The sequence below is a fragment of the Hyla sarda genome, chromosome 2 (genome assembly GCF_029499605.1).
Source record: "Hyla sarda isolate aHylSar1 chromosome 2, aHylSar1.hap1, whole genome shotgun sequence".
Classification (NCBI taxonomy): domain Eukaryota; kingdom Metazoa; phylum Chordata; class Amphibia; order Anura; family Hylidae; genus Hyla; species Hyla sarda.
Window position 1 is genome coordinate 160,541,945 of NC_079190.1, and position 15,303 is coordinate 160,557,247.

General features: G+C 40.5%; 1 protein-coding gene across 1 annotated transcript in view; it reads left to right on the plus strand.

Annotated features, from left to right (window-relative positions):
- Positions 1-15,303, plus strand: part of FGF14 (fibroblast growth factor 14) — a 563,197-nt gene that overhangs the window by 49,786 nt on the left and 498,108 nt on the right. The gene's annotated exons all lie outside the window — the stretch shown is intronic.

Here is a 15,303-nt window from a genome sequence, read left to right on the forward strand (position 1 = left end):
TTCTTGTTGCAGTTTGCTCTGGCTAATTGATGGGGGTCTCCGAAATAATCATGTTGGAAAATAGATTGTTGGAACCAGACAACCCCTTTAAAAGTGGTACTCCGCTGCTCAGTGACAAACAGTTCCGAACGGCACCGGGAGCTTGTGACATATTAGCCCCGCCCTCATGATGTCACACCCCGCCCCCTCAATGCAAGTCTATGGGAGGGGGCGTGACGACTGTCACGCCCCCTTCCATAGACTTGCATTGAGGAGACGGGGTTGGGACATCATTAGGGGGCGGGGCTATGATGTCACGAGCTCCCGGCGCTGTTCCAAACGCTGAGCAGTGGAGTACCCCTTTAAGTTGCAACTATAAACATAAAATATTGTCAGAATATTGTGGCCATATTTCAGTGGGACCCAATAATTACATAGTGGGGAGTTTATTAAAGACTAGTGTGTTATGTCCTGGTCTTAAGGGAGAGGGCGCTAGTGTAACATATGCTAGTTTTATCAAACGAAAAAAAATCTTTGGTGTATTAGTGACTTACCATGGGCCATGTGAATTTTATGCCAGCTGGTGCAGATTGCAAGTACAGCTTTTTACCAATTTCTGGCATAAGTTATTGTAATAGTGCTGGGCTGCAGGAGGCCACATCCCTTTACCATGAATCCTGCCCTTTTTTTTCTTTTTCTTTTGTGGTAAGCTTGGTGTAAATCCACTAAAAAGTTTAACATTTTAGCACAAATGAGCTTTGTGAAAAATTTATTACTTTTAAATGCTGGAAAACTTAAATAAACTGGTATTTTCCAGTTGGCTTAGTAGTCAGATATCTCATGTCTGTGACCAGATCTTGTGCTTGATGTCTAACCTATGTACAATTTTTGTTTGTGGATACCAGCTTTACACTTTGCAGTAAGATTTTACACATTATATTTGAGCTTTAGGCTAAAAGCATTATGTATCACATTATATATGATGTATTGTGTTTTCCACAATATCTACATAAATCTGAAAAGTCTATTGCATTTTCATGTAACTCTTTGCCTTATTGACAGCTACTGGTTGGGAATTCTTCCTCTCCTAAAATATCTGCAGTATGGTGTAATTATAATGTATGCACATCTGGTCATACCCGGGCATATACGTGCGGTGGTGATCAATAGTTTACATATGTGCTTTGCCTACACATATCCTGTAGGATTGTTTTTTTATATCTAATTCCCCGGCCATTCCATGTTCTTTATGGGTAAAGCAAGAACAGAGTCAAACCAAGGTATAAACTGAGGGTCGACTAATAAACAAATGGATTACCGTATATACTCGAGTATAAGCCTAGTTTTTCAGCACGATCTTTCGTACTGAAAACGCCCCCTCGGCTTATACTCAAGTGAACTCTCTGCCTGTCAATCCCTTCTCAGTGGTCTTCAACCTGCGGACCTCCAGATGTTGCAAAACTAGTTTTGAAACCTCTGGAGGTCCGCAGGTTGAAGACCACTGCGGCCTTCGTCATCATCCAGACACCCCCTTTAGTTTTGTACTCACCTCCCCTCAGTGGGAAGGAAGGGTGAGCTGGTCCGGGCCATCTATGCTGCAGGGACCGTCCGGTGGGGAGGGTTAGTCATTCCGGGCTGTCCCTTTTCACCCGGGGGGCCCTCTTCTCCGCGCTCCGGGCCTGCCCCGGACTAGTGACATTGCCTTGATGACGACGCACAGGGACGCGCATGAACGTCCCTGTGCGTCGTCGTCAAGGCAACGTCACTAGTCCGGGGTGGGGCCCGGAGCAGAGAAGAGGGCCCCCCCGGTGAAAATGGAAAGCCCGGAATGACTAACCCTCCCCACCGGACGGTCCCTGCAGCATAGATGGCCCGGACCAGCTCACCCTTCCTTCCCACCCAGGGGAGGTGAGTTGACAACTAAAGGGGGTGTCAGGGTGATGACAAAGGACGCAGTGGTCTTCAACCTGCGGACCTCAAGAGGTTTCAAAACTACAACTCCCAACATGCCCGGACAGCCGATGGCTGTCCGGGCATGCTGGGAGTTGTAGTTTTGCAATCTCTGGAGGTCCGCAGGTTGAAGACCACTGATAAAGGGATTGACAGGCGGTCATAATGAAGGGGGGGGGGGATGATGAGGGGGTCTGGATGACGACATGGGGGGATGATGACATGGGGGGGTGATGTATTTCCCACCCTAGGCTTATAGTCGAGTCAATAACTTTTCCTGGGTTTTTTGGGGGAAATTAGGGGCTTCTGCTTATATTCGGGCTGGCTTATACTCGGGCCGGTATGTACAGTATTTAAGAATTATCACAACTAGTCGGTAAACACAAAAGACAGCAGTTTGGTTATTTTAGGCAACTTATCTGAAATGCACAGTTTTGATGTTAGATTATTCTTTTTATTGTCCTTACGGCCGGTTCATACAATCGACTTTACACAGAAGGAAAATGTTTTGTTTACTAGTGAGAACATCTTACCACATTTTGGTGAAGGCTACATGACAACATGCTGTCATCTGAGAGAGGCATATTATCCAAAAGCAACCTTACTGTTTCCCTATGGAGAAAACTTGTGACTATCACAGATAAAATCTGTTAAATTACACAGTCATCTTTTTCTGCATAGTAAAATATTGAGGTTGCATCTTGGTGGCAGTCGTCCCATAATTTAAATATGACTTTAGGGCAATACTGTGTTTCCATATAACCTAAGCAGAACTTGTATGAAATAAGATTTTACATGAACAATGGAAATCTTTCATAGCACAGAAGGTAGTCAAAGCCACAGCAATGTCATTCTGGTAGAACTCAAAATGCAGCTCTGCACTCTTTAGCAGTCCCATAGAATTTAACCCCTTAAGAACAGACCCATTATTTACCTTAATGACCTGGCTTTAACCCCTTAAGGACCAGGCCATTTTATACCTTAAGGACCGGAGCGTTTTTTGCAATTCTGACCACTGTCACTTTAAACATTAATAACTCTGGAATGCTTTTAGTTATCATTCTGATTCCGAGATTGTTTTTTCGTGACATATTCTACTTTAACTTAGTGGTAAAATTTTATGGTAACTTGCATCCTTTCTTGGTGAAAAATCCCAAAATTTGATGAAAAAAATGAAAATTTTGCATTTTTCTAACTTTGAAGCTCTCTGCTTGTAAGGAAAATGGATATTCAAAATATATTTTTTTTGGGTTCACATATACAATATGTCTACTTTATGTTTGCATCATAAAATGTATGAGTTTTTACTTTTGGAAGACACCAGAGGGCTTCAAAGTTCAGTAGCAATTTTGAAATTTTTCACAAAATTTTCAAACTCACTATTTTTCAGGTACCAGTTCAGTTTTGAAGTGGATTTGAAGGGTCTTCATATTAGAAATACCCCATAAAAGACCCCATTATAAAAACTACACCCCCTAAAGTATTCAAAAAAACATTCAGTAAGTGTATTAACCCTTTAGGTGTTTCACAGGAATAGCAGCAAAGTGAAAGAGAAAATTCAAAATCTTCATTTTTTACACTCGCATCTTCTTGTAGACCCAATTTTTGAATTTTTGCAAGGGATAAAAAGGAGAAATTTTTTACTTGTATTTGAAACCCAATTTCTCTCGAGTAAGCACATACCTCATATGTCTATGTTAATTGTTCAGCGGGCGCAGTAGAGGGCTCAGAAGGGAAGGAGCGACAAATGGTTTTTGGGGGGCATGCCGCATTTAGGAAGCCCCTATGGTGCCAGGACAGCAAAAAAAAAACACATGGCATACCATTTTGGAAACTAGACCCCTCAGGGAACGTAACAAGGGGTAATGTGAACCTTAATACCCTACAGGTGATTCACGACTTTTGCATATGTAAAAAAAATATATATTTTTTTTACCTAAAATGCTTGGTTTCCCAAAAATTTTACATTTTTAAAAAGGGTAATAGCAGAAAATACCCCCCAAAATTTGAAGCCCAATTTCTCCCGATACAGAAAACACCTCGCATGGGGGTGAAAAGTGCTCTGCTGGTGCACTACAGGTCTCAGAAGAGAAGGAGTCACATTTGGCTTTTTGAAAGCAAATTTTGCTCTGGGGGCATGCCGCATTTAGGAAGCCCCTATGGTGCCAGAACAGCAAAAAAAAAACACATGGCATACCATTTTGGAAACTAGACCCCTCGGGGAACATAACAAGGGGTAACGTGAACCTTAATGCCCTACAGGTGTTTCACGACTTTTGCATATGTAAAAAAAAAAAATTTTTTTTACCTAAAATGCTTGTTTTCCCAAAATGTTTACATTTTTAAAAAGGGTAATAGCGGAAAATACCCCCCAAAATTTGAAGCCCAATTTCTCCCGATTCAGAAAACACCCCATATGGGGGTGAAAAGTACTCTGCTGGCGCACTACAGGTCTCAGAAGAGAAGGAGTAACATTTGGCTTTTTGAAAGCAAATTTTGCTCTGGGGGCATGCCGCATTTAGGAAGCCCCTATGGTGCCAGAACAGCAAAAAAAAAAACACATGGCATACCATTTTGGAAACTAGACCACTCGTGGAACGTAACAAGGGGTAATGTGAACCTTAATACCCTACAGGTGTTTCACGACTTTTGCATATGTAAAAAAATATTTTTTTTTTTTACCTAAAATGCTTGTTTTCCCAAAAATTTTACATTTTTTAAAAGGGTAATAGCAGAAAATACCCCCCAAAATTTGAAGCCCAATTTCTCCCGAGTACGGCGATACCCCATATGTGGCCCTAAACTGTTGTCTTGAAATACGACAGGGCTCCAAAGTGAGAGCGCCATGCGCATTTGAGGCCTAAATTAGGGACTTGCATAGGGGTGGACATATGGGTATTCTACGCCAGTGATTCCCAAACAGGGTGCCTCCAGCTGTTGTAAAACTCCCAGCATGCCTGGACAGTCAACGGCTATCTGGCAATACTGGGAGTAGTTGTTTTGCAACAGCTGGAGGCTCCGTTTTTGAAACAGTGGCGTACCAGACGTTTTTCATTTTTATTGGGGAGGGGAGGGGGGCTGTATAGGGGTATGTGTATATGTAGTGTTTTTTACTTTTTATTTTATTTTGTGTTAGTGTAGTGTAGTGTTTTTAGGGTACAGTCGCACGGGCGGGGGGTTCACAGTAGTTTCTCGCTGGCAGTTTGAGCTACGGCAGAAAATTTGACGCAGCTCAAACTTGCAGCCGGATACTTACAGTAATCCTCCGCCCATGTGAGTGTACCCTGTACATTCACATTGGGGGGGGGGAACATCCAGCTGTTGCAAAACTACAACTCCCAGCATGTACGGTCTATCAGTGCATGCTGGGAGTTGTAGTTTTGCAACCGCTGGAGGCTCCGTTTTGGAAACAGTGGCGTACCAGACGTTTTTCATTTTTATTGGGGAGGGGAGGGGGGCTGTGTAGGGGTATGTGTATATGTAGTGTTTTTTACTTTTTATTTTATTGTGTGTTAGTGTAGTGTAGTGTTTTTAGGGTACAGTCACACGGGTGGGGGTTCACAGTAGTTTCTCGCTGGCAGTTTGAGCTGCGGCAGAAATTTTGCCGCACCTCAAACTTGCAGCCGGATACTTACTGTAATCCTCCGCCCATGTGAGTGTACCCTGTACGTTCACATTGGGGGGGGGGGGAACATCCAGCTGTTGCAAAACTACAACTCCCAGCATGTACGGTCTATCAGTGCATGCTGGGAGTTGTAGTTTTGCAACAGCTGGAGGCACACTGGTCGTGAAACACCGAGTTTGGCAACAAACTCAGTGTTTTGCAACCAGTGTGCCTTCAGCTGTTGCAAAAGCTACAACCCCCAGCATGTACGGACAGCGGAAGGGCATGCTGGGTGTTGTAGTTATGCAACAGCTGGAGGCATACTACTTTGGCTGGGGATGCTGGGGATTGTAGTTATGCAACAGCTGGAGACACACTGGTTTGCTACTTAACTCAGTGTGCCTTCAGCTGTTGCAAAACTACAACTCTCAGCAGTCACCGACAGCCAACGGGCATGCTGGGAGTTGTAGTTATGCAACCAGCAGATGCACCACTACAACTCCCAGCATGCACTTTAGCTGATTGTGCAAGCTGGGAGTTGTAGTTACACAACAGCTGAAGGTACACTTTTCCATAGAAAGAATGTGCCTCCAGCTGTTGCAAAACTACAAGTCCCAGCATGCCCATAAGGGCATGCTGGGAGTTGTGGTGGTCTGCCTCCTGCTGTTGCATAACTACAGCTCCCAGCATGCTCTTGTTGCATGCTGGGAGCTGTTGCTAAGCAACAGCAGGAGGCTGTCACTCACCTCCAACGATCCTCGCCGCACAGGTCAGTCCCTCGTCGTCTCCGCCGCTGCTTCTGGGGCCCCGATCCCAACAGGGACGCCGGGGATCGGGGTCCCCAGCACCCGGGGTGCACGTTCCGCACCTGCTCACGTCCTCCGGAAGAGGGGCGAAGCGGGTTGCGGGAGTGACACCCGCAGCAGGCGCCCTGATTGGTCGGCCGGTAATCCGGCCGACGAATCAGGGCGATCGTGAGGTGGCACCAGTGCCACCTCACCCCTGCAGGCTCTGGCTGTTCGGCGCCATCAGAGACTGCCCCGATCAGCCAATAATTCCGGGTCACCGGGTCACTGGAGACCCGATTGACCCGGAATCCGCCGCAGATCGCTGGACTGAATTGTCCAGCGATCTGCGGCCATCGCCGACATGGGGGATCATAATGACCCCCCTGGGCGATATGCCCCGATGCCTGCTGAACGATTTCAGCAGGCATCGGGGACCGGCTCCGCTCCAGATGGTTGCGGGGGGCCGGTAAAACACATGACGTTCTCATACGTCATGTGTCCTTAAGGACTCGGAAATGGAGACGTATGAGAACGTCATGTGTCCTTAAGGGGTTAAAAAAAAAAGTTGATGTGTCTCTTTAAATGGTAATAACTTTAGAATGCTTTTTCATGACATATTGTACTTTATATAAGTGGTGCATTTTTGTTGACACATGAAGCATTTTTGAGTGAAAAACTCACTTTTTAAATTTATTTCTTTTATGGTGTTCACTTTGCTGTAAAAGTGATGTTATATTTATTCTGTGGGTAAGTACGATTATGGCGATACCTATTTTATATAGCTTTTAATGTTCTTTTTCCTTTTTCTGAGCAAAATTCTTTTTTTCACTTTTTGTGCTATCATGTTCTGACAGCTGTTACTTTTTTATTTTTCATCCGACGCCATTGAGTGAGGGCTTATTTTTTGCGGAATAAGCTGTACTTTTTATTGGTATCATTTTTGTGATACATGCTACCTTTTAATCTTTTTTATTCCGCTATTTGTATTAAGATTGGCACATTTTGTGCTTTTTTGTAGTTTTTTTATAGCGTTCACCAGGCGGGATCATTTACATTATAGTTTTATAGTACACGTCATTACGGACGTGGCAATACCTAATATGTACATGATTTGTTTTTTATGATAATACAGGGCTTTTATTGGAAAATGGGCATTTTTAAATTTTTTTACTTCATACCTTTATTGAAAACTTTTTTTTCCACTTTTTTACAGGTTATACTATGCTGCAATACATTTTTACTGCCACACAGTATGACCTGATCAGCTGCACACAGTACAGCCAGTGCGATCCAGCCTCTGGCTTGATCTCACAGGCTTCCGTAGCAGGCATACAGGAGGTCATCATCTGACCTCCTGCTGCCATAGCAACCAATGGCAACCCACAATCATGCCGCGGTACCACCGTTGATGAACAGGGGGAGGTCCCTTCCTCTGTCACTGATGATCAATGCTGCGGTCAGATTGATCGCAGCACTGAAGGGGTTAATTGTCAGGATCGGAGTGCAGCTCCTTTCCTGACAGCTGCGGCGGGTGCCCAACGATATGTGATTGCCGGCTCCAGGTGCCGACCACTGCCCGCATGCTCGCGGCGCCGTGAACGGGAATGGATGTATATATACGTTCATTTGCGTTGTAACAGGAAAAATGGACGTATATATACATCTATTTGCAGCAAGGGGTTAAATGGTCACACTAAACCGCCGATCAATTTTAACAGATAAATACATACAGCCAGCTATCATGTGGATAGGGGAGAAGTTCGAAATAGGGCATCTACTTCTCCCGTTTGAGTGTGGACCAGGACTCCATCATTGTATAGATTGGTAAAAATATCAGCCTTCAGAATCCCAACAGTCTGATACTTTTTACATGTTTAGAATGAAGTGTCACATTTCTTTAGCTAATAGTGACATAGGGTTTTAACAAGTTTTTGATATGTTTGTATAATTTAGGAGATCGAAAGTGTAACCAATGAGAACGTCTTTTAGGCAGAACTTTGTAACACAGTCCGAGACAATATAACTAAACCAGTAGAAATACTGTCATGGCTTCAAGGAGTTCTAAGAGATTGTGTAGGCGACTCCTTGAAATAAAATGCACACAAATACTGATAAAAGCAAAAAGTAAACTGGAAAAGAAGTGCTTAAAAAAACTTTGTTCTAAATACTATGCTATATTTGTTAGAAGATGGATTTACAGTGACAAGACCTTAGCATTGAGATGTAGGCTGTGTTCAGTGCTTTTGACTGAAGTGGATTCACGGCGCTGGATACAGCTTGAGGTATTTCAAACACCCTTAGGAGAAACGCACAGTAAAACACACAAGAAGTTTTTGACCTGATGATTTATTTATGGTTGGAAGAGAATGCAACCAAGAGTAGTAATGGCAGAAAATAAAGACTAGGGTGTGAACAAAGGTTGTGAATAAATAATGTATTGTATATAGTACATTTAAAAAGCACTCGAGATGCTCTGGTGTGTAGGCTGGAACATTTCACATCTGCAGTTTACTTTTTGTGATTGACTAAATTTGGCAGTTTACGCCATTAAAACTTGAAGACATAAAGATGGTTCTCAAAACCAAATATATTCATACATTCTAGTGACTCAAGAAGCCAGTCTGTAGCTGCTGCTGCATTGCTTGCTGCACATTGTACTGCTCATGGTCTCTACATAACTTTTAAATCCTGATATATAAAATAAAAGAAGCATATATTATATAATCAGGTTTGTGAAACATGCCAGGAGCTGTGGGTTTCTGACATACAACTGTTTACGCTGTATGTACTACTTTCATGTTAGAAGCATATTGGTCTGGCATATTTTGTACATTTTGTTGAACTTTGCACTTTAGTGTTGGGATGTTATTCAATTGATATTTTTTTTATAATATATTTTATACCTTTCTCTTTGGACACTCCTATGTAATACTAGGATGCTTCATGTACTATTTATATGCCATGCCAATATGTATGTGGGCATACAAATGTATCATTACGATTACAAGCCGGTATATTTTCTTTAGCCCTGTATTTGGGTTTTCTTTCTTCATGTGAAAAAATTTGAATATTGTGCAAAAGTCCATTGTATTTCATTAATGCAACTTAAAGGGAAAGGCAACATGAAGTGCTCCAAAATCTCCTGGTAGATGGATGTGTTGACCCTGGACTTAATGAAGTGCAGTGGACCAGCACCGGCAGATGACAAGGCTTCCAAAATCATAATAATTGGGGGGGGGGGGGGGGGGTTGGTGTTTTTAGGAGCTGTAAGCCATAATCATCACAATTATGAAAAATCATGACTTCAAATATCTTGCTTTGCATGTAATGAGTCTCTCTCATATATTAGTTTCACCTTTTAAGTTGAATTACTGAAATAAATGAACTGTGCACGATATTCTAATTTTTCGAGTTTCACCTGTATTTGCATGTGCACATTACTATCCACAGGGTGGGGGTGCTGAAATCAGTACACATTACTATCCACAGGGTGGGGTGCTGAAATCAGTACACATTGCTATCCACAGGGTGGGGGTGCTGGAATCAGTACACATTACTATCCACAGGGTGGGGGTGCTGAAATCAGTACACATTGCTATCCACAGGGTGGGGGTGCTGGAATCAGTACACATTGCTATCCACAGGGTGGGGGTGCTGGAATCAGTACACATTGCTATCCACAGGGTGGGGGTGCTGAAATCAGTACACATTGCTATCCACAGGGTGGGGGTGCTGAAATCAGTACACATTGCTATCCACAGGGTGGGGGTGCTGGAATCAGTACACATTGCTATCCACAGGGTGGGGGTGCTGAAATCAGTACACATTGCTATCCACAGGGTGGGGGTGCTGGAATCAGTGTGCATTGCTTTCCACAGGGTGCACATCTACAGTGAAGTTAAACAGATTTGTAAATTACTTCTATTTAAAAATCTTTACCATTCCAGTACTTTTTAGCAGCTGTATGGTACAGAGGAAATTCTTTTCTATTTGAATTTCTTTTTTGTCTTGTCCACAGTGCTCTCTGCTGACACCTGATGTCCATATCAGGAACTGTCCAGAACAGGAGAAAATTCCCATTGCAAATCTATGCTGGTCTGGACAGTTCCTGATATGAACAGAGGTGTCAGCAGAGAGCACTTTGGACAAGACAAAAAATGAATCAAAAAAGAAAAGAATTTCCTCTATAGCATACAGCTGCTAAAAAGTACTTTACGGTACATACAAGAATTATTGTTTTGTATCTAGTTTGGTAAATGTCAGGTAGTAAAGAAAATGTATAATATGAACTCTACTGATAAAACTGGAGGCTGTGCTCTGCGGGAGATCTGTTGGGAGCTTCTAAGTAGCTGTCTACATTGAGATATTAAAGTAAATAGGGCCTGTGGATATCGTTGCAGGTATAAGCCGCTACTGATATTGACAGATTACCAACATGAATGCACATCAGAGGGCAAATGTGTGGTGTGAACAAGCTCTTAAAACAATATAGTCATTGTTATCCTGTTAGTGTAATGTCCAGCTTGTCTACAAATACATGGATTCTTAAATGCTTACTTTATGTGAATATATTTTAGTGACTCAATCCGGTATATAGACACAAATGCATTTTTTTTTATAGTTTTGGGGCATTTTTCTCAATGTCGTTTTTGACCTAAAGGAATAAGAAATATTATGGAAGTGCTAACACTTCTCCTTCCTGCTGGTTCTGGTTTTGGCTTATGAACCATTTGTGAATTTTTTACAATGTTTTTAGTATCTTTTCAGACTGTGATTTTTTTACTTTCAACAAAGAGGTTAAAAAACTTTAAGGGATTACCGATGCACCAAAGATTAAAGTTATGTTGAACCCATTTCATGAATATGATGGAAAAGTGAATAAAGACTTACTATGAAAATAGAGAAAAAGGCCAATCATAGTTCATGAGGCCCATTATAACTTCTGTAATGTAAACCAAAGAAACATACGTTAATTCTAACGCAATGAATAATTTGTACTGAGACAATTCATTTCCAGGGATCATGTATTTCTTTCCACTAGTTTGGTCTGCACAGTGAATAAAATATGATTCATAGCTTGTGCAGCTCTCTCAAGGACAGAGGAAAGGAACAGTACAGTACTAACGCTGAAGTAATCCAATCTGGACAATAAAAATTGACATAACGCAATATATATGGCATGCAGATGGCAGCGGGAAATGGAATAGAATGGGGTTATTCCTGAAGCAAAATGTTTTAAAGCTAACCGTGGTGGAAAAAGAGGCCATCAGAGCGGTGACTGTGGAGACAGGATTGTTTTCCAAGACTGGAACGTCTTAAATAGTTTAATTGAAAGTTGCGATTGTCTTCATGATACAAATTACACCTATGTATTTTCTACAGCAAGACTAATTGAAAAATGTGCAGATGCTTTGGGATCGGAATTCACTCCCCCAGTTAATTATATACTACCGGCTGTTAAATAAGTGTTTGTGATGTCTGTGGATAAAGGAAATATATTGAAAGAGATAACCATTTATGCATTAACATCATTTAAATGAGCTTCATGAAATGGGTAATTGACTGATTTACACTGCAGTTCGCTGACTTTTAATATTAGTATAGAAAAGATACATTTTGTAAACTAAATCTATCAGGCCATCCTCAGTTTTGTTTACCAATATATTGGCTCATGATTGTTGAAAAACATTTTTTAGTATATACTTTTGTCTTATATATTTGAAGCTGGATTTCCACTTTTTGGAAAACTTCCACTGCAGTTTTTGAACCACAAAACTTTCTTTATATTTCCCATTGCTTTCAAATCGACTTCTGACTTTGGCTCAAAAATTGCCCAAGACACTGTGGAAAACCCAACTTTGAGGAGTTTTCCCCACCTGGCTTTTTCATATTCTTGCCACCCCAAGTCTGCTTTCTCTTCTATTTTTTTTGTGCTGAGTGGAATCTACCAAATTGATTCATGCTTCAGGCTGGGTGGAGAAGCCAGAATGAATGTGCTAGGTGAAGCACACTCCCAAAATCCTGCCCAGCCAGCCCTCTCCTGTTATCTGAGAGAGGGAGTGACATCACCAGCCCAGCCACGGCATCAACAGCAGAGCAGTGGACGGTAACCTAGGCAATAAGCTGTCAACAAGGGGAAGAGAAAAGCAAGTATGGAAATTAGCTATACTTGCAATAGTATGTATCTTACTGTGCCCTTCAATTTATAATATACCCCTTTAATGTAAATAACCTGCCATCTAAAATAAAGTACAACCTAGAAGTGTCAGATTTGCAGTGGATTGTAAGGTGTATTTTGTGTATTTTGATCTGCGGTGTATCCGCAGTATTCCAATTTGGTTGCCGATCACTTGCCGGTTTGTTTCAGTTTTTTCTATTGATTTCAGTGAAGAATTGAAAATCGACAGTAAAATTTACAAATAATGTAGCGTTGTGAAGCCTTATACAACAGCGTTATGGATTTTGCTGTGGGTTACCTTTAGATCTTTAGCAAAATCAGCAAGTGCATATTTGAAAAACAGAAAGTGGAATTGACATGAAGAGTTATAAGAGGAGAAAGTGCTTCCATTGCTCTATACCTACCTTTTTTATGCAAGATTTATAACCAGCAGCTGCACATCTACAGTGAAACCCAAACACATGGCCTGATACCGAAGAATGGGCATTGATGTCTCTCTAGTCATAATGCAGGTAATTATTTTACAACATGTAATGTCATAATATAAATGTAATACATTCTTTAGATTTTTTTTTAAATTGCAATTAGTCTAAGTATATATACAGTAATCATATGTTATAATTTATACTGAATTCTTGATATGTTTCATGTTCATATTTTTTTTTCTTTATGTCTATCAGATGGTGGTCTCTCCGCCCATGCATAAGATTTGACAGCCGACAGGTTCAGTGACTGATGAGGAAAGATGACATCTGGGGAGAAATCTGCTCATTGCTTTACTTCAAATGGGACGGATTCACAGCACATCAACAGGGGGTCATTGGTGAGTAGAAAATATTGCCTGAATGGTGTATGTTGAATTTTACTCCAAACAAGATGGGCTCACACACATAAAAAGAATAGTATATGAATGGTGAATGTTAAAGTTTAGCCCAAATGGGATAGTCATTGATGAATAGAAAATATAGGATGAATTGTGCATGTTAAAATTTGTAATATGGCCTCATTTTTTTTTTTTTTTTACTTGAAATGAGAATTTAAGTATTGTATCCCATAGTATTGTCATTGTCTCTGAAGGTAGGGAAACAAACTTGCTTTCAGAATTAAAAATACGTTTTAATTTATAGTTTTTAGAATTTACCTCATCTCATTATTTTTTTAATAAAGTAAATTACTTCATTTGTGTTTCTTTGTAGAAAAGGATGTGGAGATCGGTGCAGATTTTGCAAACATGTGAACTAATGAGAGAGAAGAGGGTCCTCTTCCCCCAAGTAAAAGTGTCTTATGCATGGACAGCAAGGTGGCTCAAGGGTTGTAACACTGAGATCCTGAGTTCAAATCTGATCCTGAGTGAAACATCTGCATAGAATTTTCATTTTCTCCCCATTTCTGTGTTCCCTCCCAGTATTCCAATTTTTTTACACTCTCAAAATGCATACTGATATGTTAATTTAGATTGTGAGCCCCAGTGGGGAAAGGGACCAACGTAAGTGATGACAGCATTGTATAACAATACATATACGCCAGCTTGAACTCCAGCCCACAGTCTTTTTCCCCTTCTACATCATTATCTGATTCCTATTACTCTTATGGGACTGTTCATGTTATAAGAATATTTTTATGTTTTCATACACAAGTTTTAACTTTTAAATAAAGTGTCGTGTTTTCTTTATTTAATACAAATTATTGCTATATTACAGTTTGCAATATGTTTCAAATTGATAATTTCCTAGTATCCCCATTACGTTATTTACATTACTTACAACTAAAAATTGATAAATCTATGACTTTAGTTTTGCAGTTTCAATAGAATAGAAAATAGTTTATCAAGAACCCAAGTAACATGAGGTCACGTTATTATTTAGCTTACTGGGAATTTCATCGTAGGTGGCCTTTTAAGTTTTTCTCAAATATATTTTTTTAGCATGCTTGTGAAAGTCTCTCAGAGCTGAAAATAGGTATGACCAATCAAAAAAACTATCTGAATTACAGGAAGTTATTCCAAATCAATATCTACATTGTCAACAATGGAGACTTAGCTTACTGGGTTTTAAGTGAGAAAGGGCTAATTTAGTCCCTTATCCTCTTTACTGTGGGAAATCTTGATCTGAAGAGTCTAAATACACCATCAAAATAAGTAGAAAAATACATAGATGCATTAATCTATCTGGTGGAAAACTTTTTTTTATTTTATGAACTGGTGCCAGAAAGTTAAATAGATTTGTAAAATACTTCTATTAAAAAAATCTTAATCATTTTAGCACTTTTTAGCAGCTGTTTGCTACAGAGGAAATTCTTTACTTTTTGAATTTCATTTTTTGTGTTGTCCACAGAGCTCTCTGCTGACACCTCTGTCCATGTCAGGAACTGTCCAGAGTAGCATAGGTTTGCTATGGGGATTTTCTCCTGCTCTGGACAGTTCCTGATACGTGCATCAGGTGTCAGCAGAGAGCACTGTGGACAAGACAGAAAAGAAATTTAAAAAATAAAGATTTTCCTCTGTTGCAAAAAGCTGCTAAAAAGTTACAAATTACAAATCTGTTTAACTTTCTGGCACCAGTTCATTTAAAAAAAAAAAGTTTTCCGTCAGATTACCCCTTTAATAAATGTTACATTAATAATTTTAGTCCTGGAATGTTTTCTTCAAGAACAACTGAAGAAATTTTTGATATGTTTGCTCGTTTGGGATGTTCTTTGGTCACTTGGAAGACAATCACTGTCTGACAGGCTGCACACCAGCAACACCAACAGTACACGATTATTGACAGATCAGGGCACTTTTATAACTAATAATAAAACAAGGA